This window comes from Miscanthus floridulus, chromosome 9 (genome assembly GCF_019320115.1).
Source record: "Miscanthus floridulus cultivar M001 chromosome 9, ASM1932011v1, whole genome shotgun sequence".
Classification (NCBI taxonomy): Eukaryota; Viridiplantae; Streptophyta; class Magnoliopsida; order Poales; family Poaceae; genus Miscanthus; species Miscanthus floridulus.
This window is the reverse complement of record NC_089588.1, coordinates 93610262-93635410: the sequence shown is the minus strand read 5'-3', so window position 1 is coordinate 93635410 and position 25149 is coordinate 93610262. Positions and strand designations below refer to the sequence as shown.

At 42.8% G+C, this 25149-nt stretch overlaps 1 pseudogene; it reads left to right on the top strand.

Annotated features, from left to right (window-relative positions):
• The window catches only part of LOC136482404 (indole-2-monooxygenase-like), a 37733-nt pseudogene extending 13168 nt beyond the window's left edge, over positions 1-24565 (top strand).
• Positions 24566-25149: the final 584 nt, after the last annotated feature.

The window sequence follows — 25149 nt, the reverse complement described above, 5'->3', positions numbered from 1 at the left end:
AAAAGAAAAGAAAAAAGAAAAAAAACCTTTAGTCCCGGTTCGTATTACCAACCGGCACTAAAGGGTGCCGGCCTTGTGGCATGTCAGGAGGCACCTTTAGTCCCGGTTGGTGTTACCCACCGGGACTAATGGTCCCCCTTTAGTCCCGGTTCCTGACCTGGGACTAAAGGACCCCCTTTAGTCCCGGATGCTTGCTCCCGGGTGGGGAACCGGGATTAGAGGGGGTTCCCCACCGGGAGTAAAGGTCGTCTCTGTACCAGTGCAGTGTCAGTTCCTGGCTCCACTCGGCAGTGTCTAGTTGAACAACACTGCCGGTTTGTAGTTCCAACCGACAGTGACGGTTGCTTCAAGAGTGTCAGTTCTTGGCTCAAGCCAGCAGTGTTGAGCATGCCTACACTGTCGGTTCATGGATAAAACTGGCAGTATTGTTGTAAATATCAGTGTCGGTTGGTGGATCCAACCGGCAGTGTTGTTGTAAATATCAGTGTCGGTTCATAGATAAAACCGGCAGTGTTGTAGTAAATATCAGTGTCGGTTCTTGGCTCAAGCCAGCAGTGTTGTGGAAGCCTACACTGTCGGTTCATGTATCAAACCGGCAGTGTTGTCCTAATTATTAGTGTCGGTTTATGGTTCAAGCCGGCAGTGTTGAGCAAGCCAACACTGTCGGTTTGTTTCTAACCAGCAGTGATGGTTACGACAACACTGTCGGTTTGTTGCTAACCGGCGGTGATGGCCCGTTCGTATTTTATTGTTTTATAATTTATTTTAATTTATATTTTTTCGTGGGATCAGGTTTCGCTTTATATATGCTACGTAGACGATAGGTCCATCAATATTAAACATTACAAATGTTACAATTCAAATGTTCTTATCCAGATCTCGATCCCTCAAAATAAAAAAGAAATGTTCTCGGACTTCTTACAATAATCTAGCGAGCCACTCTAGGCCATATTGGTCCTTGTACTTCACGGATTGTGCAATGGAAAATAGTCCATCTTTTTCCAATACCTCGGCTAAGATGAATTTTGCCAGCTTCGATTGTAGTGCGACGATCTCCATCTCTAGCAGCCTTTCGTGCTTAAATTTCTTGCGCTGTTGTTCAAAAAAGATGATATCCAAAGAGGAACAGTAAACCATTTTGTTGAATTATTAACAGACATAAATGAAATGGGGATTATACACACCAACTTATCGGCTTCTTCCGATTTTCCGCCGATGTAGCGAAGCATTGCCCACATTACATAAAACCCGCATTCATTGTTTCCCGCCGGCTGTGATAGGTACTTCCCCTACATTTCGACAACCTTGAATGAGACCGGCTTCCCACCGATATGACTTCTTTGGACACTAAGCAACATTAAAAGGAGAAACATTAGAAAGCGGGTATGTGTGATTAGAGAATAATATGTTATTAGGATCGCTTACTAATTCAGCACTAACACCAGTGCATCCAGATGATGAAATGGTTTTTTTCTTCGAGTCCCACACCTCAAGCAGATTTTTGGCAAGATTAACACAAATGAAGATGAAATGGTTGCTGCAATCATAGAATCCTAATTATCGAATAATCTTAACGAAAAAAGAAGCATAAAATTAAAAGCCGAGAACACATACTCGCTGTTGTAGGCTAGAAGTATGTGGGTTTTCTTCTTCATCGTGAATTTGTCGAAAACAGCAATCAATCTCTGTTTCAGGTCTTCCACATCACATCCATAGACGCCTAGACATGTCCTCTCATCAGAGACTCGCATGGGGTCCAAGAAGCCTATGTAATCCCATTTGCTTTTTAGAATGCAAAATTTTGCTATACACCTACATAAAATCATGGGAAGTGCTCAAAAGTTAACAATTTGTATCTCGAGAGAGTAGTTAATTGTAATATCGTGCGTGTAGGGTACTTACATAGTCCACAACATCAATAGTTGAACATCGAGATCGTGTTTCTGGTATAGCTGGAACAAGCACTCCCACTCGACATCGAACTTCTCTTCTTCAGTTGAACGAATAATAACCTCAAAGCCAAAGCTGTCCGTCTCTGTTGCTTGAGCCATGTAATATTCATGTAAATAGCGCATATATGTTGTCAGATTTTTATACTCATGATCGTGAACCAAAAAATTGCCCCTTACATACTTCATTGTTGGTGTTGCCGTCCCTTGTACATCATAATAGATGGTCGCGGCCTCTTCCATGGTTAATCCTTGGTTGTCTTCGACGTACTTCTGTATGTTCCTTAAATCTTTATTGTGTATTTCTTCATCTCTTGTTGTAGCGTATTTATTCTGTGTTTGCCTTTCGAATTTAGACTTCAACATAAATGAAGGCAGTGAGGCACAGAGATTGAAGAAACTAATACAATCTTCCTTCTTGACGTGTCCTGTAAATTTTTCTTCCATCAAGGAGGTAACGCTGCCACTGAACGACCTTTTTCTTTTCTGTTGGTCCACTTTGGGAGCATTAGCGACCGAATCCAAGGACCTTTTCTGCAACTGCGAGGATGTCATTGATCTTGTTTTGGGCTAAGATGGAGGAGGAGGAAGACTACGAGAATTCTGTTTTCCCAGCGCTGATGAAGATGGAGTCGGAGGAGGAGGAGGAGGAAGAGGAGTCTCTTTTCTCGGGGCTGATGAAGATGGAGTCGGACGAGGAGGAATAGAAGGAGACCTCTGTCTTCTTGGGGGTGATGGCTCCGGATGAGGAGGGAAGTGATCTCTGTTGGGAGATGGTGAGTTATCATCACGGGTGGGTGAAGACTCACAGTCGTCCTCATGATTAGAGGACAATTGGTGGTCAAGCTTAATGAAGCGCTTACGCCAGGACACTTGAGAGCCCTTGTTATGACCAAGTTTCGGCTTGTCTTTCGCTACGGGGTACTCAATGGGTATCTTGTTATACTTCTTATCAAGTATTCTGTCAATGGTGACGCGAGCGTACCCCAGTGGAATTGGGCGGCCATTAATTGTCCCATCTCCCACAGGCCAGGCCTGCCCGAGCACCACCTTGTCCTTTGTCCATTCTTGATGGATGTACAACCTGACATTGACAGGTTTAGTGATGTTGTCCACCGAATGAGGCACATTCACCTCTTCTTCGTTGAGCGGGGTTGATCCGCAGCTGCTGCGACCCCTAAACTGTGGGCTCAAGGCAGTAGGAGTAGGGTTTTGTGGTATTGCTGGCCCCTTGGACAGCAAAATTTGCTCGACTCGCGCTTCAGCGGTCGCCTCAATCCATGCTTCCATTCTATATTCCATCTCTTTTAGTCTCCTCAAATACTCTGCCTCATGTTCCTCTCTACCCCTCAAACGGCTCCGGTAAGTGTTAGATTCTTGGGGGAATGCTAGTTTCTAAGGAACAACACCGGTTCCTCTAGTGCGACCAGGGTGCTCCTGGTTCTGAGTGCTTGGGTCAGCATGTATTTCTCCCTATTAGAAGTGCGAGTCCCTTGCCTCACCTCCTCAGTTACCTAGGAGATCCTCTGGATGAGTTCGCTCATGGGTAGATTTGAGGAGCTAAAGCTCCCATCCTCGGCGTGCCGTACATTCCTCCCCATACAGTATATTACCGATCTGGGCTCCCAATCGGCGGTCTCAACCTGAACGCCTTCCTCAGCAAGGCGATCCATCTTTTGAAGTTCTGCTTCAAATTCTGGCATGTTTTTGGCGTAGCCACGATAGCCGAGATGATGAGGATTCGTCACTTTCTGCGAATTCTCCTTATTCTTCTTGCTCAGTTCTAAGTACTCCTTGGATAACCTGTATTCCTTGAAAGCCTGCCAGAAGTCCTTCTGCTTGCTAAACTGTCCACCATCGAAATCTGGCTCTTTATTTTGGAGGACAAAATTCTTGTACAATGTCCCCTTGAAATTCTTGAAGCATGTTCCCATGATTTCTTTTGCTTTTTTCTTGACTAACTCCCTGTCATACTCGGCTGGGAAAGTGAAATACTCTGGGATCTTGACATCCCATATGTAATCCTTCTCGCTTTTGGGAACACTCCACCGGTCATCATCTTTTCCAATCCACTTCCTGTACTTAATCGGGATGAAGTCCCTAACAAGTAACCCGATGATAGTCTTGTATTTGGTCAAAGCTATAGGCGGTGAGAGTGGATCCCCGAATTCATCGAACTCAGTAATGTGCTAGTGTGCATTCCTACCAACAGGAATCTTTGACACACCTCGCTTGGATCTAGCCTTCCTGCTACCCGAACCCTCTAGCTCCTCGGCCGATGGAGGCTCCTGATAGAGACACCAAGTAAGGTATGACCCTCTCAGTTGATTAGCATGTGTGGCTACATAGTGACATGATACTAAATTTACCTGGCCATCTTGGTCATTTTGACCCAGATCGAGCAGGCCGGACGAGGTCCATGGCTGCTCATTCTCACCGACCTGATTGACACCATCACCGTTTGTCGGATCATGCGGCTCTCCCGTCCCAGCAATATCAGCCGCTTCTTGTTGCCGATCAGTTCTTTGGCGACAGGGTAACAGGCGACGATGAGTCATGGCTGTGACACGATCGTGGTTAGTTTTGGCCGTGGACAACTACTAATAGCATATGTTCATATATATATATAATATGTTTAATGCAAAGTCTAATAATAAGTCCACATACAACAAAGTCAAATAATAGCATATGTTCACCTAGAACAAAGTCATTGTTTGATTGACCACATTCAACAAAGTCCACCTACTCTTCTACGAAACTAAGCCTACATCAACTTCCAAATAAGAAAAGCGATGACCATAGCCATAAATAAAAACATGAGATCTTTCCAAGACCAAGGAGCAATTCTCCTAATCTTCACATCTCCGGTGGGTGGCTTCTCTTCGATCTCCAGTGCTAGCGAATGGCCATGGTTTGCATTCATTGGACCATAGTAGGCCGGTTGCCCATGGTTTGCAAGGTAGGCCGGATGACTATAGTAGGCCCTCAAAGCTTCAACTTCTGTGTTGTATTTTTTGTGCAAATTACCAGGGTAGCGATTGACTTGAGCATAGCAATCTTCCCAGGTTCGATAAATCCCAGACATGTGACCAACATGCACTACATACCATACCATGGTTGCCTATACATTTAAGTAAATTAGGTTGTCATTCAAACATGATGTATTCTTATACAATTTAATATATTTACGAATAACACACGACCATTGCATAGATAGGAGTGTTTGGAAAATAGCTATTCATGTGCCTTAGTAATAGTTGTTAGATGTAGGAAAGATATAAAGAATATTTTTTATTCATTAAAAACCAAATGATGATTTAGAGAGCTAGTTTAATACTTTTGGATATACTCCTAGAGATGTCTAAGAGTCTTCAGTCTCACTATAAATCCCCCAACCATCGGCGCGAGGTTCTTTCACAAGTATCAGTGCAGGTAAGCATCTTTCCAAATTAGTGATACTTTGATCTGAAACTTACATGGTTGGTAGGGGCAAATATGCATCTCATACTATCCCAGGAAGTGACATGCAAAAACTCATAATAAGATAGGATTGTTGGAAAATATTCCCAGTTTAATGCACAAGGCTACATAACTATGTATTACTTGTAATCTTGCATAAGTTAATAATTATGCATCTTTATGCTGATAGCATGGAGAATTCCATGACAAGTTTGGACATATATTAGTTCTATAGGTCTAAAGTATATATACTCCATCCTCACATCCAAAAACATTAAGCATCGGTGGCACAGTTCCAAAAACATTGAGTACCCGCCTGATGGGAGCGCAGTTGCAATTGCAAGCTACGAGGTGAGGCCAGCCATTGGTTTCACATATGTATCTGGCCAAGCTCCAATGATGCACAAGATGGTTTCACAGAGAAAACGTAAGTTTGTTTCACAGAGAAAATGCAAGTACTCCAAAACCAAACTACCATTAACGTTCAGAGAGCAATTTCTGTCAAGTATTACGAGTCCCTGCTATGTTTATCTTGGAAACCAAAAATAAAATTACGCTTTTGTTCTTATCAGTATACTGATGAATAGAGCTGAGCAACGTGCTACTAAGTAACAATGTACTACTTACTAGCAATGTGTCCAGAAACACAAAGAAACAGATAGCACACACTGTGTGGCAAACCTAGGTTCTAGCATTCACAGCTGCATGATCAAACTGTATGATAGCACACACTGCATGATCAAACTGATTCAAGTAAGCAGCTGTGGGACATTTCATCAGACACGTAGAGGGCAATGAGCCACGCACTCACCGTGGGGGTGGGAAAGCAGCTGTCTGCGCGCTCCTAAAGGCCTCGGCGGTGGGACGAACGACGCGGTGCACCGGCTTGGCACGGATGGCGCGGTGCTCCGGCTTGGGGCGGTGCTCCGGTGTGGGGCGGTGCTCTGGTGTGGGGCGCTCCTTCGACGTGGGGCGGTGCTCCGGTGTGGGGCGGTGGACGGCGTGGCGTGGTGCTCCGGCGTGGGGTGGTGCTCTGGCGGCGTGGGGGGAGGGGTTGGCGCGGGGTTGAAATGAATTGGGATAATTTCAACCCGCACCACTTTTATAGCAGTAGCTCATCACTGCCGGTTCTGCTTGTAAACCGACAGTGATGGGCACATCACTGCCGGGTTACTCCCCAAACCGGCAGTGATGTTCTGTAGCAGTTAGGTGTTAAGTAGGATAAGTTTTTGTTTTCTTTCGAACTCCTCCTACTGGCACAATGGTTAAGACCCCTCAACTTAGAACCCGAGACCCATGTTCGAGTCCCAGGCGGCCCAAATTTTTTTGTTCTATTTTATAAATTATTAATTTATTTCGGGAAATAGCTCATCACTGCCGGTTTTGCTTGCAAACTGACAGTGATGGTGTACATCACTGCCGGGTCATTCCCCAAACTGGCAGTGATGTTGTGTAGCGGTTAGGTTTAACTTAGGTGTTAAGTAGGATAAGTTTCTGTTTTCTTTCGAACTCCTCCTACTGATGAAATGGTTAAGACCCCTCAACTTAGCCCCCGAGACCCGTGTTCGAGTCCCAGGCGGCCCAAATTTTTTTGTTCTATTTTATAAATTATTAATTTATTTTGGGAAATAGCTCATCACTGCCGGTTTTGCTTGCAAACCGACAGTGATGGTGTACATCACTGCCGGGTCATTCCCCAAACTGGCAGTGATGTTGTGTAGCGGTTAGGTTTAACTTAGGTGTTAAGTAGGATAAGTTTCCGTTTTCTTTCGAACTCCTCCTACTGACGCAACGGTCAAGACCCCTCAACTTAGCCCCCGAGACCCGTGTTCGAGTCCTAGGCGGCCCAATTTTTTTTGGTTTTATTTTATAATTTATTAAGCGGTCTAAAGGTCAAAAATATAAAATAAATGTGTTGCATCCCTAAATCGAATCAAAGCCTACAAGTTCTAGAGCAGCGGACAAACCATTGAGCTATCGCCTGATTTCGGAAAGTTTGAAGGAATTTATTCCTTTGATTGATTATCTGTCCCTGCTTTGCGCGTAGGCCCCTCCGACTCCCTGGCCACGCTGGTCGCGCGGTTCCCATGAAGAGCCACTGTTTTAATTACCCGGTCCATGAAGCCGCGTTTACCCGTCCATTGGCTGCTCGCGCCGGTTCCCAAACGCAGGCGCGCTCCGTTTCTGAGGGGAGAGCCCTTCAGTTCCCCACGAAGAGACACCCGCGTTTACACGTCCATTGGCTGCTCGCGCCGGTTCCCAAAACATAGGCGCGCTCCCAACACAGGCGCAATGGCGGTTCAATGGCGTTTCCCAACGTAGGCGCGTGATCCATTTCCGAGGGGTGCGAGTTATTCCACCGTGATCAGTTCCACAGTGACATGCCCATATAAGCCAGGCCCCCATGCACACAGTCGGCCGCCACACCACCGCGCATCAAGAAAGCGAAGCACCGCCCTTCCCACGCACACCTCGCCCCGGCCCTCGACACGCCGCCACGCATAATGCCTCGCCGCTTGAAGACAACATGGGCGAAGCTCAACCCGTCGTCCTCACGTCGCCCCCCCGACTCCACCGACGCCGTCGTCCGAATCGGACCTCGAGGTGAACCTCGAGGACGATCCGGACCGGGAGACCACATCGGAGGAGGAACCGGAACCTCTTCCGGTGGAGGAGGTCGTCTTCAATTCATTGGAGATGGCTCTGAAGGAGGAGGAGGACCGACACCTCCATGCCATCACACAGAAGGAGACCGACGACTACATCCTGAAGCACGTCATCGAGGTCTCCAAGGAGGATGAGCGCCGCCGCGAGGAGGAGGAGCGCCGCCACCAGGAGGAGACAGAGCGGCGTCTCGCGATGGACGTGGAACGGCGGCGCCAGCACAGGGCTGAGCGAAAGAAGCATGAAGAGGAGCACCGCCGCCGGCAGCCGGGGGACGACGCATGCGGCAGCACCGGCAGTAATTAGTAGCACTAGCGATTAATCAATGCCTTAGGCCAATGTAATAATTTACTGGTGCTGAAAAATTAAAAACCGTGTCGTCGAATTGAATCCTTCTTTGTTTGATCATCATCACCTCTCGTTTATTTGCTTACATATTGCATTTTGTATGACCTCGTTGTCATGAAGACCGTAGTATATGATATGCTACGTACCGGAGATCGAGGGGGCAACAGGACTGTTGCTCTTCTAGATAATACCGTGTTGCAGCATGTCTGTCATCTGTCACATCACTGCCGGGCCATTTTTAAACCGGCAGTGATTTCCTTGTAGTGGTTACAGCATAAGTAACTTATCTTTTCTAATTCTTTCGAATACCTCCTACTAGCTCAACGGTTAAGACCCTGCAACTTTTTTGGTTTAATTTTATTATTTATTAAGCGGTCTAAAGGTCAAAAACACAAAATAAATAAACCATGGCACACATCCTATACTAGCGCAGCGGTTAAGTGTCTGAACTCTGTGGCCCGAAACCCAAGCTCAAACCCGAGGGCTGGCACAATTTTTTTTAATTTTTTATATGCCACTGCCGGTTTTCAAAATAAATCGACAGTGATAACAGGCATCACTGTCGGTTTGCTCTCATCACTGCCGGTTTCTTAAAACCGACAGTGATGCTTATATATATTAAAAAGAATTCTTTCATATACTGAATAAATAGAAGCATATGTATTCCTATGTCGAAATGGCTTGAATTTGTTTTGGCAAGCGTGTACACCCAAATTAAGATCCCACACAGGATCTTAGGTTTTTCTAATCATTTTTTTATTAATTATATTTTTCTGTGTGCTGAATGAGACAAAAGAGGGTGAATTTCATCTTGGACCCAATAGATTTTTTCATCCACCTCCACAAAATTCTTTCCATAGGGCACATTAGATCCTGTGTAAAAGTTTAGCACCATTCCGGATCTTTTCGTGGGTAGACTCATTCAACCTATAATTAAACGGTCCCGTCGCGTGAAAATTCAATTAAACCTCAGAAAGTAGCAAACCTTCTCTAGAAAATCCCAAACTTGGTGTTTCCTTCACACGTGGCACGTACAAGCCTAAGAAAAAAGTTTGAGACCAATACGACACCGGAAATGCCTATGAACCATAGAAACCTTGATAACCTATGTGTATAGTCATGGTTCGATGAAAGGACACATGTACCTCTGTGAAAGCATGTATACTCCACCTATGTCGACATGGCTTGAAATTTTTTGGCAAGCATGTACACCCAAATTAAGACCCCACACAGGATCTTACGTTTTTCTGTTCATTTTTTTTATTTATTATATTTTTCTATGTGCCAAATGATACAAAAGGGGGTGAATTTCATCTTGGACCCAATAGATTTTTTCGTCCACCTCCACAAAAATTCTTATCCCTAGGGCACATTAGAGCCTATATAAAAGTTTGGGCACCATTCCAGATCTTTTCGTTGGGTAGACTCGGGTTCAACCTATAATTAAACGGTCTCGTCGCGCGAAAACTCAATTAAACCTCAGATCAAAGTAGCAAACCTTCTCCGAAAAATCCCAAACTTGGTGTTTTCCTTCACATGTGGCACGTGCAAGCCTAAGAAAAGTTTGAGACCAATACGACACCGGAATGCCTATGAACCACAGAAACCTTGATAACTTATGTGTATAGTCATGGTTCGATGAAAGGGCATATGTACCTCTGTGAAGCATGTATACTCCGCCTATGTCGACATGGCTTGAAATTTTTTTGGCAAGCATGTACACCCAAATTAAGACCCCACACAGGATCTTAGGTTTTTCTGTTCATTTTTTTATTTATTATATTTTTCTCTGTGCTAAATGATACAAAAGAGGGTGAATTTCATCTTGGACCCAATAGATTTTTTCATCCACCTCCACAAAATTCTTATCCCTAGGGCACATTAGATCCTGTGTAAAAGTTTGGCACCATTCCGGATCTTTTCGTGGGTAGACTCAGTTCAACCTATAATTAAACAGTGTCGTCGCGCGGAAATTCAATTAAACCTCAGAAAGTAGCAAACCATCTCCGGAAAATCCCAAACTTGGTGTTTCCTTCACATGTGGCACGTGCAAGCCTGAGAATAAGTTTGAGACAAATACGAAACCAGAATGTTACATGAATTACTTGCATGACAATAATGAAACACACAAAGCTGTACATATTAAAATTAGAACCTAATTAAACTATGACCTCGAAAACCTAGCTAAATAAACATTAATTACTATCGGAATCGCTGCCAGGATCGATCGGGCCACGCACACTAACATGCCTCTGTAGCCATATATGGTAATTGATGTCACGGATTATGTATCCACTTGTATCGATGAAGTCCAATGCCCTTATGAGTGCACTCTCTCGTGCCTCACAATACCAAAAGAATGGTCGGCCATAGATGTAACCTACTGAACGACCACTGCCACTGTTAGTAATCCTTATGTAGTACTGGCGTCCTTCTATAGTGAGTTGGCCGAGGTTTCCATTGTAGAAGTCCCAATCGTACCTGAGTTGCTCCGTAGCTTGGTCTAGAACGGCCCACAAGCCACATGCAGCATAGGTAAGGTCCTGTAGCGCAATCTGCATATGGAGAAAAAGAAAAAAATTAGAGAATGTTATTACAATATTAAACAACAAATAACCACGACTCAGGTATAAGTGACCATTTTACCACATCCGCATGGTTGTAGCTCGCAAACCATTCGCTTGCTTGTGGGACGGAGATATCACCAGCATTCAAAGCAAGTGCCTTGAAGTGCAAGAAATCAGGCACATCATAGCAAATACGTCGAAGTGCCTCTAAACAAATATGCACGGCAGTTAATTGGGCGCTTATCACGTCCAAGCTCTGTATTCCGATCCCGTGGATATGGTTCCGATGATTTGAACCCCTCACAGGGATGAAAAAACTGAGTTCACACGTCCATAGCCGACCACTTGCATTAGATGTTGTGTTCTCGACGATGTCCGAGACAAAGAACCAGCTAAGTGTTATTCACAGCAAATCTATTGGGGATATAGTCTGCGACATATATATGCATGCAACAATGATATTAAACTAATTACAGTTATTTGTTAGCATCAAAAAAAAAGATGTTGGAAAAATTTTCATACAATAGCTGGAACAGGTAACCGTGGAATGGCCACATTAGGAGCGAATGGCTCATCGCCAGGGTGGAAACCTGGTTCTTGTGGTGGGGGAGGTCCATTGTTCATACCACCTGATCGATAAAATGCAAAAAAAATATGAACATAAAATATATGCACAAAAAATTCTTCCAAGTAAAATGTGGCAACATAATTAAATATAGATCGAATGCAAGGAATAAGAATATATATAAATGTAGAATGCAAAGAAACATGAATATAAATATAGATCAAATGAATATAGATAGAATATTGGAGAAGACAACATATCAATACCATTGAAAAATACAGGAGCCATGACCAAATCACGTAGAGAGAGAGTGGATGTCTTGAGAAGTGAGAGTGAAACGTGAGAAATGAGACTGAGAGAGTTCGTGGGTGGGTGGGATCGATGTATGTGGCCGACCGTTTGTTTTATATAGGGGGGCATGGACATCACTGCCGGTTTTTAAATAGAACCGACAGTGAAGATGTCTATCACTGCCGGTTTTTTAATAGAACCGACAGTGAAGGTGACTATCACTGCCGGTTTCTAAATAGAACCGACAGTGAAGGTGCATATAAGTAAAGGATATATTTATTTAGATACTACAGTGGGAAAGTTTTAACAACAACGATATATTTATTTAGATAGTAATAAAATACATCAAAAAATTACAAAAAAAAAGTTACATATACGATAACAAAGACCTTACACTAAAATTCCATATACGATAACAAAGACCTATTTGCGTACAGGTCAATGTTACCATCAATGTGTATCAACACATTATAATTTAACCACCTCAGTAGCATTCTTCTAGCACCAACTAGGGTCAAACAACAGCACCGAGGTGGTCTACGAGCTATACCGGTTGGAGATGATAAGGTGGCATCGATGAATCCATGCCTCTGCAGGCCATGGTCTTTTTCTCGGTACAGTCCAGAGCACATTGGATTCAGCTCGGCACCGCACCGATGAACCAATGCTGCTTCGGGGCAGGAAATTGCCTAGAGCACACCAGGTCTCTCTAGACATACAGTCCAGAGCACACCACAGCGGATGGCTCTGTGAACCTCGTGGCATCTCCAATCTTCGGCGTTGCTCTATCTTCAGTAGCATTCTTCTAGTACCTCATGTGTGCACCATTTTGGATTTTTGGTGGACTACGATGCATAACGATATCTATGGTTTGTTGTGAGAGGAAAACATTGTATCATGCCTGATAAGGCCTGGCTGAAACCAACATGCATGGAGAGGCTAGCTCCTGGCCGAGGGCCATTTTATAGGGGCTAGCAGTCATGGTACATTTTTATTTCTGAACTAAAGTTGTCGGGGTAGGTGGGAGCAGTGTTCCAACGGTTGACCGGTTGTGGTCATGGGAGCACTATTGGCATGTGAGGAGCATCTACACATCACTGTCGGTTTTAGTTTAAAAATCGACAGTGAATTGGGCCTTCTGTGTCGGTTTGAGCAACCGACTGTGATAGAAGATATCACTGCCGGTTTTAAAACCAAAACCGACAGTGAAGGGCCCTGCCGCCAACTTTAGGTAAAAAATATAAAAAACAGTGTCGGTTTGGAGCCTGCCATCGCAGCCTTTTGTAAAAAATATAAAAAAGTTTGGCCCACCTAGGATTTGAGCGCGGGTCTCAGAGTACAGAGTGCACGGCCTTAACCGCTGAGCTAGAATAGGGAGTTCACTTAGTTTACTTTTCTTTATTTATTTATTAATAGAAATAATGCAGTTAGTTTATATTCTAAAATAACACAAAAATTTGTGTCTTGATTATTTAATTCGATGATAATGAATTAATGGTCTATAATTATCAAATAATATTGTTTGTGAACATCATCTTAATATTTGATTACATAGTCAATAATTAAATTATAGAGATGCGCACAAAATATAAATTAAATATTCAGTGTGAATTACTGATACAACGTCTGCATAATGATTACATAGTTAACAATAATCTAACTATCTTTAGGTGCATCAACAATGAGGGCCTCATTGTGATCAATTCGTACGTAAGCAGGTTCGTCACCCTTTTGAAGGATAGGTAGGGGTACGTTCGCCCCGAATGGAGGCATTTCCTGATAGCCCCTGTAGTCTTCTTCATCCATCACTCTATCGACACCGACAATCTTCCTTTTCCCTTCTAGGACTACTTTTAGCCTTCCTTTTGTCTTGTTGTCCCTTGCATAGAAAACTTGCATAACATCTCTTGTAAGGACAAAGGGGTCGTCTCTGTATGCGGTCTTAGTGAGATCAACGGTAGTGAACCCTTCGCTGTCAGTGTTGATTTCCTCGAGCCGGACCCACTAGCAGCGAAAAAGAGCTACCTTCAATGGACCGTAGGCTAGCTCCCATATCTCCTCTATGAAACCATAGTATGTCGCCTGCACGTTGCTGTTTTTGTCGTGAGCATCAAAACAAACACCATAATTTTGGTATGTGCTCTTTCCATCTTGCTTTTTTGTGTAAAATGTGAATCCATTGATCGCATACCCTTGGTACTTAAGATAAGTACTCGAAGGTCCCTTGGCTAAGGCATCCAGTTGATTACCCAACTTTATTCCAAGCAAGCGACGTCGTAACCAGCTGACAAATTCCTCCTTATGCTTTCTATCCAGCCAAGCCTGTGGCTTGCTCGGATACAGAGTTTGCAGCGATTGCCTATGCTCGTCAATGTATGGCATCACACCCTTGGCTTGCTGAAGAATAGAAAACTGTGCCTGTCTGAAAGAAACAAGGTCGTCTACTGTAACAGATTTCTCCCCGACCGTTCCTTTGCCATGTAGTCTTCCCTTGTGATGAGATTCTGGAACTCTGACCCTTTTGATGTCCAGATAATATGTGCAGAACTCAATGGCCTCCTCCATTGACCATCCTTCAACCATGCCCCCTTCTGGCCTGAATCTGTTCCTAACATACCTCCTAAAAACTTTCATCAATCTTTCGAAAGGGAACATCTGATGCAGGTACATTGGGCCAAGGGCTCTGATTTGGTCAACAAGATGAATGAGCAGATGCAATGAGATATCAAAGTAAGTCGGCGGGAAATGCATCTCAAGCCTAACGAGAGTTTCGGCTATGTCACGCTGCAGCTGCTCTAGCGTGGACACATCAATGACCTTTTTTGAGATCGTGTTGAAGAACGAGCAAAGCTTTATGATTGGGGCGTGGACCTTTGGGGGGAGGATACCACGCAGGGCAACAGGGAGCAGCTGAGTCAAAATGACATGATAGTCATGGGCCTTCATAGGGCCATAGTTGAACTTGAGTTCTCTCATGTTCATTAGCCTCTTCGGGTTCGCATAGTAGCCCGTCGGGACTTTGAGTTCATTGAAGAAAGAAATAAGCGCACGCTTTTCTTCCTTCTTCAATGTCCATGACGCAACTGGAAGTTTGAACGGGCCATTCTCTAGCTCCATGGGATGCAGCTCCTTCCTGATTCCCAAGTGTTGCATGTCTAGGCGTGTGGCTAGTGAATCCTTCGATGTCCCCCCGGTGTCCATCAAGGTGTTAAGAGTGTTAGCGCACACGTTTTTAGTGATGTGCATGGGATTAAGACAGTGGCGTACACTCAAAAATGGCCAGTAAGGTAGTTTCTAGAAAACCGATTTTTTCTTCCAAATGCTCCCATCAGGCGCTGCTACTGCATTGTCCCCCTTCCCAAGGACAACCTCTAGTTTGTTGAGTTCTCGAAGTATCGCAGGTCCGTCTCGATATTTTGGAGCTAAGCATTTCTCAATAGTACCGTTGAAATCTTTTCTGTTCCTGCTTTAAGGGTGATCCTTAGGTAGGAACCTACGGTGTCCCATATAAACCATCTTTGAGTTATTTGGCAGATTTACCGCATCGGTGTCGTCCAAGCACTCGACACATCTAGTATAGCCTTTTGTCTTCTCTCTAGACAACGAACCTCGACCTGGTAGGTCGGTGATTGTAGCGATAAGTACTCCCTTGATCATGACATGTTCCTTTTTGTACTCGTCCCAAACATTTGGAACACCCTTTTCAAACATCTCCACTAGTTCATCGATCACTGGTTCTAGAAACACATCGATGTCATTCCCAGGCTGTCTTGGCCCTTGGATCAGTAGTGGCATCTGGATGTACGACCGCTTCATACAGACCTAAGGTGGAAGGTTGTATATACAGAGCGTCACTGGCCAGGTGCTATGATTGCTTCTAACCTAGTCGAAAGGATTCATCCCATCTGTGCTCAAAGCAAACCAAAGGTGCCTTACCTCTCCACCGATGTCCTTATAGAACATAGTATTGACAGTCCTCCAGTCATGCCCATTGGCGGGGTGCCTCATCATTGTATTTTTCTTACACTCTTCGCCATGCCAGCGCAACAGCTTGGAGGACTTTGCACATGCAAACAGCCTATGCACCCGGGGAGCTATAGGGAAATACCAAACGACCTTTATGGGACCTCCTCTGGTCTTGGTACCCTCATCTGACGGCCCTTCCTTGTACCATGGAGCTTCACACTTGGGGCACTTGTCCAAGTCTTTGTATTTTTCTCCACGGTACAATATGCAATCATTGGAACACGCGTGTATTTTTTCAACCTCGAGGCTGATGGGGCAGATCATTTGCTTGGCCAAGTATGTATTTTCTGGCAACTCGTTTTTTTCTGGGAGCATTTTCCTTATTATACCTAACAACTGATCGAAGCCTTTATCACTCAATCCGTTTGTCGATTTGAACTCTAACAGCATGATGTCGGCTTCTAGTTTGCTCATTGGACAATTCCTATACAATGGTGTTTTGCCATCTTGTCTCATTTTCTCTAGCTTTCTCAGCTGTCTTTCACTAAGACATCCGGTCTCTACATTATGTAGCAGCTGAGAAATGCCATCGTTATCCTCTGTGTCGTCAGCTAGCGTGTTCCTAAACACATTATTAACTATGGCCATAGGTTCCGTGTTGACACCAGGTTCCTCGTCAGCATCGTGGATGGCTACGTCAGGCATGTCCACATCATCATCATTTTCCTGCAGAACATTCACACCAACCTCGCCATGCATAGTCCATATCATACAGTTTGGCATGAACCCCCTGGTAATCAAGTACGATCATATAGACTTAATTTGACGAAAGTTCCTATGATTCTTGCAATCTTTGCATGGGCAGAAGACAGGGTTCCCATTCCCAGTATGGGCTTTGGCATCAGTGATAAACTGGCTGACGCCATGCATGTACCGCTTGTCCGTTCGGGACAGATGCATCCACTCTCGATCCATCTCTGCACAAAAAAATACTGAGATAGTAATTACAAAGAATTAATAAGAAATCGAGCTTCATGAATAATTTGGATGATGGATTCACCACAATTTGAATGTGTTCATAGACACTAACCTTTTGGATGATGGATTCACCATAATTTGAGCCTTGCAAAAATGTCTAATTGGAAAAGTGCTCTCTAGAATGGAGAAAGAACTAGAATGAGAATCAAGCAATGTAGCCATCAAAACGAAGCTAAATAAGCAACAAAATCAAAGGAGTGGATGTTTGTTACTAACCTTAAAGCAAAAAGATCAAGCCATTCTTAAAAATCCAAGCACTAGCTTCATGGTGAAGAGCAGCCGCAACAATCGAGGGAGGGCCCAAAAGCGCGCCTCTGTTCTCGGGATGGAGAGGGGAGGAAGAAGAGGATGACTACAGCCTTTTTATGCTGTAGGCTTATCACCGTCGGTTCTTGGCTAGAACCGACAGTGATAGAGCTCAATCACTGCTGGTTTGTGGCTTGAACCGGCAGTGATGAGTGCCCGCCAAAACACTGCCGGTTCAAGCCACAAACCGACAGTGATGTGGTGCTTCACTGCCGGTTTTAGCCCAGCCCCAATCATTTTTTTCATTTTCAAGCTCATAACCTGCAGTGAAGGTACATCACTGCCGGTTCTCACAAATCCGACAGTGATGAGGCCGGCAGTGATGTGCAAATCTGGCGTAGTGGCAAGTTCCACTATTGAAGTGATGCTTGCAAACCTTGTCTCCCACTTCAATTGGGAGCTACCTGTGCAATTAGCAAAGAAAGGTATCGATATGACTGAATCATTTGGGGTGGCAGTGTGTTGTATGGAGAAACTCCTCCTTGTCCCTATAGTTCCACAAAATTAATAAATTAGTCTAGAGTCCTTTATGTACGCAATAGATTGACGACTCGACTGTGCACTATCTATCATAATTGCATCATACTTTTGGGTTTTCGACTTGTTAAATCACTAATACTAAATAAGAAAAGCAAGCATTGCATCCTTTTACACCATGCACCAAACTGTTTTCATATTTGTGACCAGAAATTTACGAACAAGGCACTAGAACAATAAGAGGGATGAGTATGAGAGCAAAAAATTCTTCACACGAAACAAGAAAAGCTTATGTCCGAACTTAAATAGAAAGACAAAATAAATAAAAGATAGAATAAAACATAAGGGAAAACATAAGTAATACAAAGGAAAAAATGCACATAAGGCATCACATGAATACTACTCGAACACCTCAAATATACCATAGAGTACCTCATAGATACTATGTGAATAATCAAAGATACATAAATAACATAAATAGAAAACATCAATAAAAGATAGAATAAAACATAAGGAAAACCAAGAAATAAAATAAAAAAGATACATAGTAGAGAAAATTAAAAAAAAGAACATCACACCGAAACTATTTGAACAACCAAAAATATACCGTACAACATCTCATGATTAATATGTAAATACTTAAAGATAATCGGGAAACAACCCATTTATACTACTTGCGCATCATGAAATACATGAAAGAACATCACATGTATACAACGTGAACATCACATATATCTCATGGAAGCTAAGAAATTAAACTGCTCAATTATAGTAAAATAAAGAAGAAAAAATAACAATGGAGGAAAAATAGAAAAAACTTTACAAGAATACTATTTGAAGAACCTAAAATATACTTTATAACTATGATAGTACGGTGTGAATACTCTAGAATAATTATAGAACGTCCTATTTATACTACGTTGACCTCCCAAGGTATATCAAAGAACCTCACATGTATATTATGTGAACATCGCATGTATCAAAGCCAATTATTTTGATATGTGATGTAACTAGACAGATGCAAAAGACACTTTCAAAAATGCACGAATTATTTCTGTAGTTAAGACAAGTCAGATATTTTGGCATGTAATATAACTCACACAAGTATCAAAGAAGAAATAGAAGCAACTAGGAAAACATATATGAAAATAAAATGTAAAAAAGGATATAATATAAAAGGAAAATGAAATACAAAATAAATAAAATAATAAAAAAAATGCATCAACATAAACCTATGCCATGCATCCACCTCTCACCTACGCACATACATTCAATTACTGTCCGGCCTAGTAAAAAATTAACGGCACAACAAAAAATTATAAATGCAAGCCACGCTTACAGATCGGATGAAATGGTGCTACAATCTAAGCTCTTGGACATGATGAGCGGCGTGTATATAATGTAAATAAAAAATACATCATAGAACATCATATATACATGCATGCAATGTGTGAATATCATATGCATCTCATAATATAGAGAAAAAAGTACAACATGAAATTAACAAAATATTTAGAGTAAAATAAAATAGGAGAAAAAAACAAAATTAGAATAAGAAAATCTATATACAACTTAACAGAAAAGAGAAAGTAAAATGAAATATTGCGAGGCCAACCAAAGGAAACAAAAAAAAATATTGCCACTGCCTCTAGCGCCGGACAAACTTGGAGAATATGTTCTTTATTGGATTCACCCCGCTGTAATTAATTGTGCCTATTGGCATAGCCAATACATTCCACTCAGTATAACCTGCAAAAAAGCTTTTGGTCGACACTTGTCAAAAATAACTTCATTCCTTGTCAGCCATATTGTCCAGCAAATGGATCCACATCCTATCAACAATATGGATTGATTTGATCTGCCCCTTGTTTGTACCACCTGTAAAAAGTATCATAATATCTTTTGGGATTCCTAACCTAGTGCAAAGTGAACCACTATCTAGAGAGAAATTTAGCATATAATCAATCAAAGAAGAGGGGTGTTCAACTGATTCGTCATTAGAGATACAATGTTGTAGATAGTGTTGAGAACTACAACTTTTGTGTAGACCATATGTCAACACCCAAGATTGTTTAAAAAATCAAAATTTTAAATATTGAAATTTTGGAGCTTAATGATCTTTTGGAACTCTAAGTAGTTTTTAAATAAAAGGGTTCAACTATAAAATTGAAGATCACATCGAGCTCTACAATGTAGTATAAATTTTGTCTTTATATGAGTTTATATAAAAAATTATGAATTTTTTGAGACAACTATTTCTAGTGGCGGGCTCTTAAAATGCTCGCATCTGTTAATTGATTTCTAGACACAGTCCCTTAGAATGTACAGCCTCTGTTAATAGTCATTTTTGGAGATGGTCATCTTAAGATGTACTCCTCTGTTAATCTATTAACAACAGATGTATATTAATAGTCGGTTAACAGAGGAAGTCACCTTAGAATGCTCGCTACTGAAATTCATTAACACATACCGTTTGCGTGAGACTTGCCTGACCGCGGCCCCTAAAACTGTCTGCCTCTATTAGCAGAGTCTATCTCCTAATTTTTTTTTTATACAATGGAAGCTGAGACAAGTTAATTCGCTGGTTAAGCTAAGCCGCTGTGTCAGCATCTTAAGTCGCTTATTTGCCATCACTGATAGATGTTCTGCCTGTCTATTACACGTGCTCATAAAAATAACAAAACCCGCCATACATATAATTGTTAATTCGACATGGTATGCCAGTCACGCTATGGATCGGAAGCTGAGACATAATAACGTGCTTCAGCGGCTGGGTATGAGCAACTAAGTTAATCATTTGACACAGTTGATAGATGATTTCGTATGTATATAGATATCATAAACAATTTAACAAAATCTCTGACCTTTGGCGTCACAAGAAAACAAAATGTTCCATATGTATTTGCCAATTTACAAAATTGAGCCATAGCATTGCAAATTTTCAAAAGTTTCCAGACAGATGCCATATTTAATAATACTAGCCTGTAGATATATATACAGACTTAGGGCCTGTTTGGATGAGAGGTGGATTATTACAATCCAGATTATACACTTGATTGTTATAATCTGGATTATGATTAACAATGAGGAGTACTTGGATCTCTAGATTATTATTAGTTGATTATTGTTGGTTAAAGTGAAAATACCTATTCTGCCCTCTGATGTTTGGTGGAGGGGTAAGTACGTAATTAACGATCTATATACCCAATTAGCTAATCTCAAGTGGATTATAAGATTGTTGCCATCTGGTCACAGCGAGGAAGGAACCTGAATGGATCTTCCTTCATTTTCTTAAAACATCAGGCATGGTATATCATGCAATCTTGATGGGCTGCATCCTCCATACTTTCCTCCATAGTGGCACGACTCACAAGGTGGGTATGACTGTTTTCCACCCTACGAGCCTTCCTAGCTTCATCCCAAGAAGTGACAAACAAGTTTGTCTTCCCTTAGGTAGCTTCCTGGGGGTGCCGGTACTCTGTGCAATGATATTGCAAAGCGGGAAGCAAGTCAAAGTACTAGTATTGCAGCACTGTCATGAGTAGGGAGTGGAAGTAGGCCGTGTCATCCCTACGCTTGAAGTAGAACTCCTTCGTCCACCCCACACCTAGGGGACAATTCCCTCCAGCACTCATACAGGCAGGTTGACAGTAACGCGGCAGCTATATAGATAGACAAGATGGAGTTAGAATTGAAGCAATTAATTTTATAATAGAATAAAGTTATGTGAAGCATAAGTTAGCAACTAGCATGGTTATGACAAAAAGCATGAAATAGATGAAGTGAGCATCCCAAACGACCAATTCTACCTAGGTTTGTGTCCTACAGTCAGCATTGCTTTGATACCACTTTGTAGCACCCGGTTTTAAGGACAAAACCAGATACACACCATATATGAGCCTAGGAAGTCAAATCATACATATGGCTACAAATAAGGGTAATATCAAAAGACAAATGCTTAATTACATAACGTATTAGCACCAAGAATACAAACTTATCTAGTAGACAGCGGAAAGACACTCGGATCTTCGGCTAAAGACTCCACTCCACAGGGATAACTGACTAGTTGATCACAAGCCTAACTTCTCCAGAATCTAGCAATCTGGTACCCATCCAGGATTTTTATCCAAATAAAATTTAAAGGCAAGCGTAAGTACATGTCGTACTCAACAAATATAACATGGGGTTCATGAGGCTCAAAAGGTTGACACTGGTTTAACCGCGTTTAGCTTTCAATGAGTCATGATTTTAGCAATTGAGTAGCAATAAGTTATATCACAAGCCCGTATAAACACATGATCAAGTAAACATGATTAATGAATAGCATAAACAAGTAGTCAATAGTGATCATCTATTCCATAAATGTTCTAAGGCCGCTCGTTACCGTGAGCACGGCTGATATACCAGTTTTACACTCTGCAGAGGTTGTACACTTTCACTGTGAGTCGTGATTCACATTTGCCCGGGGTTTGCAAGTCCCCAAAACACTACCAAAATGAGCAGGCAGGGTACACTATGAAGCCTTTCAAATGTTCGTCCAACAAGTTATGGCCGCTAGGTTTCTATGCCCTGCAAATGTAGAGCTCCCCTTCCCGATGGCACATTCCGCATAGGCTATACACACAAGGGCAGAGGCCGCACTACACCCAACCCGAAACACACCCCATTTGTGCCTTTCGATAACCTCTAACAAGCTAGAAAAGATCCTTGTACTGAGCTAAAGCTAGAGCCATGTGGCCCTCACAGGTGTGCTGTAAGTCCCAAAAGATCACTTATAGATAAGTCCTTTGAGAGACGAATCTAGAGCACCATAAAACCCAATGCTCCGGTCCTCTTAAGACAAGTTGCAAGATCATGGTTAAGTGGAGCACTAGCTTCGTACTACCCAATGCATTAACCCAAAGGTGGCAAGGAATCCAGGATATCAAATAGCTAGGAATATTACTACGGTTGCCAAGGTAGACACATGCATATGATTAAGTTATTAAAGTGAATAGGACAACAAGGATAATCCCATGCTATACTTGCCTTAAACTCTGATCCTCCCTCTAGTCCAAATCTTCAAAGGATTGCTTCTAGTTCACCATGTATAACTCACCGATAGGACAAGATCATAAAGCACCACACAAGCATCCGAACAGACATGCATCTAATCTACATATTGCTACGAGCATACAGAAGCAAAAAGCACGCTAAACGGGCTAGGGTGCGAAAGAAACGACCACCGAAGGATTTATTTTGAAAAGAAAACTATAGGCTTCATTCATTTTAACTATATAAAAGCATGGATAAGATATTTAAGAGAAATATCTAAATTGAGTTAAGCCAAATTATATTTGATTTGGAAAACCAAGATAGATCTAATCTTATTTTACTTATAAAAAGGTGGAAAGCCTAATTAAGTTGCTTTCAATTGGAAACTAATTGCATACAAAGTGATCAGATTAATATTTAATTTGAAAGAACAAAACGTGATAAACAATGTTACTATCATGTAGATCACGTCGTTGTGAATCTAACACAACTTGAACGGGTCAAAACGGAGCTAAAACGTAGAAGTTATGGCCTAAAGAAGGTAGTGGCAAAACTGTAAATAAGTGGATCTTATTTTTGAAATAAATAAAAGTAAATAGAAATCAGATTTTGAATCTGGAGTGGACTGCGGGTTCTATTTTGGTAAAGGTCAGGGGGTTAAGTGCAGAAGAGATAGCGGCAGGCGGGCTGACCAAGTCGCTGCCACGTGGCGGGCTGCGGTTGGCCGGGGTTCGTGGACCGGCTGTGGACTGGTCACTGTAGGCGAGGCCCATGTGTCCACGGTGGACCGAACCGGTACGGGTGCTGCAGACGGTGGCGCCAAGGTTGGAGACAGACTGACCTCATCGGAGTTCATCGATACGGCGACTCTGTTCATCATTGGTCGAAAGAAGAGCACAGGGAGGGAGAGAGAGAGGTGCACGACGAATTCATCAGTGGGGCTGGAGAGGGCCCCGACGGCACAACGGTGGCGCAGGGCTCGACCCGGCGGCTCAGGACTCTGGCAAAACAACAACAACGGCACTATGGTAATAGAGAGCGAGAGAGAGAGAGCTAGCGCGGTACCGTCTGCTTGCTTACCTCCTAGCGAATCTCGGTGAGCGGTCCCAGACGACGGCGGAGTGGCGAGGCGAGCACGGCGGCGACAGCTAGGGTTTGTGGCTGCTCTTGCGGCTCAAGACAAGGGCTGTGGCTTGCGATTAGGGTTGGGAACGGGGCGACACGCCTGGGGCTGCTATTTATGGGGGCTTCAGCGTAGTGTCACACCCAATTTTAAGGATAAAATGGAGTGCAAAATCTTATGTGCGCCCAAAGATCAGTCACACACATAAGCCGACAAATTATGAATAGTATCATCACAAATGTTTATTACATCACGAATAGGAAAGAGTTATCCCATAAATGTAGCGGAAGTAATAAAAGATCTCTCGCGGAAGCTCCATTTCACAGGGACGTCGACTGGTTGACAACAAGTCTAGTAGTCCTCAGGAAAATCATCATACCCATAGCCATCTGTTACCCATCCAGGATTTTTATCCAAGTAATGAAAATAAACAAGCATAAGTACATGTCATACTCAACAAGTGTAACACGGGGTTCATGAGGCTCAAAAGGCTTGACACAGGTTTAACAGCATTCAGCTTTTAGTTGTCACAATTTTAGCTTAAGAGTAGAAACAAGTTGTTTCAATTCCACCATTTGGGGCATGGCGAAGGATGTGTCCAGGAACCCACTTTGCAAGTTCCACTATTCAAGTGATGCTTGCAAACCTTGTCTACCACTTCAATTGGGAGCTACTTGTGCAATTAGCAAAGAAAGGTATCGATATGACTGAATCATTAGGGGTGACAGTGTGTCGTACGGAGAAACTCCTCCTTGTCCCTATAGTTCCACAAAATTAATAAATTAGTCTAGAGTCCTGTTGACGTCGGAAGTGATCCGAATCAAACACCAACAGGGCCTTGGACGCCCGAGCCGCTACGGACCGAAGAACGCAGCAAAGATGTCACTCTTTCGTGGTGAAGAACGGAGAGGTTTACAAGCAAACCACCAAAGGATAACCAATGTGCTTACGTGACGAAGAACCGGCTAGTTTTAAGGCAAACTAGCAAAGAAATCGTCGAAGCTCTCGCCCAGGAGGGACCCCGTCAGGGCAAGGACGTCGTTGGGTTGCCCTAGGTTGTCCGGCAAGCCTAGGGCGCCATTCTTGGTCATCGGATCAAGGGATGAACAACATGGGGGTTGGAGAAGAGGGCAAAAGGGTTGGAGTAGAGGTAGTAGATTGATTTGTTTGACGATTGGATAGATGGGAACTCAATCAGCCATGATCCTCTCATATATATAGAGGGGGTGGTCTTATCCCAGAAGGAAACCTCTCCAAGCCTTATTTTCTAAGTTTCCCATGAGTTTGGAATAGTTTGGATCGGAATCCAAAAGGCCAGAACCGAACAGGATTTTCTGTCAGGTATGAGTCCAGTCGGAAGTC